Raw genomic sequence first — 2,500 nt, forward strand, 5'->3', positions numbered from 1 at the left:
CAGCTACAACATAATATGTATATATGTATATATATATATATATATATATATATATATATATATATATATATATATATATATATATAATATATATATGATATATAGATAAATAATCAAATATAAATATATAAATATATATGTACATACATATATACATACATATACATCTGTATATACTTATATGCATGCATATATATATATATATATATATATATATATATATATATATATATATATATATATATATATATCATCATCATCATCATCATCATCATCATCATCATCATCATCATCATCATCATCATCATCATCATCATCATCATCATCATCATCGTCATCATCAAGGGGCTAACGCCGACGGGGCCGCATGGCCGCATCCACCCTTCGCTTCCGCGACAGGTCTCGTCGAGCTGCCCAAGCCATGATCTCCTAGGTCGTCCCACAGGTCTCCTCCACCCAGGGTTGTCTCGCAGGGAGACAACCTGATGGGCATGGTCGTCCATAGGGAAGCGAGCTAGGTGGCCACATAGCCTGAGTTGGCGATCCTGGATTATGCAAGTAATAGGTCCCATGCCAGTCTCACCGTGTAACTGCCGGTTGGACATGTGGTCCTGCCAACTGTACCCCATGATCCAGCGAAGGGACTTGTTACAAAAGGCATCAAGGCGAGACTCCAAGACACTGGATAGCATCCAGGTTTCGCTTCCATAGAGCAAAACTGGCAGTATCAAGGCCTTGAAGACACGCAGCTTGGTCCTTCTGCATAGGTACCAACATCTCCAAACGCTCTTGTTGATCGAGTTCATGGCTCCTGTTGCCAGACCAATCCGTCTACTGACTTCTTGGTCTGACAACCCAGAGATATGGACTACTCTACCAAGAGCATCACAACATGAAAACTACAATTAAGTATCATGCTGTGACCACAGCGGCTCAGACATGAACCTACCGTTAAAAGAAGAAGACCAAGGTATGTAAAACTTTCTGTAACTTCAACGTCCTCGCCGCAAGCATGGATCGACTGAATGGGTTCCCCTAACAGGCCCCCAAAGTCCTGAATCTTGGTCTTGGTCCAGGAGACCTCTAGGCCTAGGGGCTTTGCCTCATTGCTAAATGCATCAAGAGCCGCCACAAGTGACTCCAAGGACTCAGATAGGATGGCAACATCATCGGCAAAGTCAAGATCTGAGACCTTAATATTGCCTAGTGTTGCTCCACACTGACTTTGGCTAGTAGCTCTGCCCATTATCCAGTCCATACAAGTGTTGAAAAGTGTTGGTGCAAGGACACAGCCTTGCCTCACCCCTGAATTAACAGGGAAGAAGATCGACATACTCCCACCACATAATCTGTGTCGGAATTCCCCTAAGCCTCAGGATCTCCCATGGCGATTCCCGATGCACCGAGTCAAACACCTTCTTGAGGTCGATGTAGGCTGCGAGCAACCCACAACCAAACTCACGACGAGCAACCCACGACCAAACTCATGACGGCGTTCCACAATTACTCGAAGCGCTAGTATACGGTCTATTGTGGACTTGCCAGGAGTAAATCCAGACTGCTCTGGTCTCTGATGCCTCAGTAGGTGGTTACGGATCCGTTTCAGAAGAATGTGGGCGAGAACCTTGCCTGGTATGCTGAGCATTGTAATGCCACGGTAGTTGCTACAATCCCAATGATCCCCTTTCCCCTTCCAGAGAGGGATGACCACGCCCCTCAGCAGGTCAGGGGGAATGGTACCAGACTGCCAAATGGCAATCAGGACTGTATACAGGCCCCGAGCCATAGGTTCACCCCCAGCCTTTAGCAGTTCAGCAGGGATATCACATATGCCTGCAGCTTTCCCACTCTTCAGCTTGGAAATCGCCAGCCTAACCTCTGTTAGGGTAAGAGGTTCCTCACTGATGGGTGGGTCCGGCACAGGCACTGCGACATCGCTTGCATCCAAGCTAACTGTTGGATGGTCCACCTGGTACAACTGTTCAAAATATTCAGCCCAACATTCACGAACCCCAACATGATCTGAGATGATCCGTCCATCCGCTGATCGGACTGCAGTCATCTGTGAGGAGGGCTTAGGGTTCAGTTTTCTCAGGGCTTGGTAGGCAGGGCGGAGGTCATTTACCAAGAAATGGCCTTCGACCTCCTCAGCAAGATTCCTGATGAACTGTTCCTTGTCCCTTCTCAGCAGTGTCTAAGCCCTACGCACCATGGAACGACACAAGACTTGATTCCCATTCAGCCGAGCCTTGCGACACGCTTCAGTGGCCTCTAATGTCTCCAGGGAGATGGAATTCTGCCTTGTCCTTGGGCGTATGCCAATGGACTCCTGAGCTGCTTCGAGTGTTATGCGCTTGAAGAACTCCCATAGAGCAGCTGGGTCTGTCAGGTTGCTGGGTTCTGTGAATCGGTCAGAGACTGCCATGGTGAACCCACGGGCACACTCCTCCTCCCTTAGTCTGTCCAAGTGAAACACCTTAGGGTGGCCACTGGAGGGACG

Source organism: Penaeus monodon, chromosome 38, assembly GCF_015228065.2.
Source record: "Penaeus monodon isolate SGIC_2016 chromosome 38, NSTDA_Pmon_1, whole genome shotgun sequence".
NCBI lineage: Eukaryota > Metazoa > Arthropoda > Malacostraca > Decapoda > Penaeidae > Penaeus > Penaeus monodon.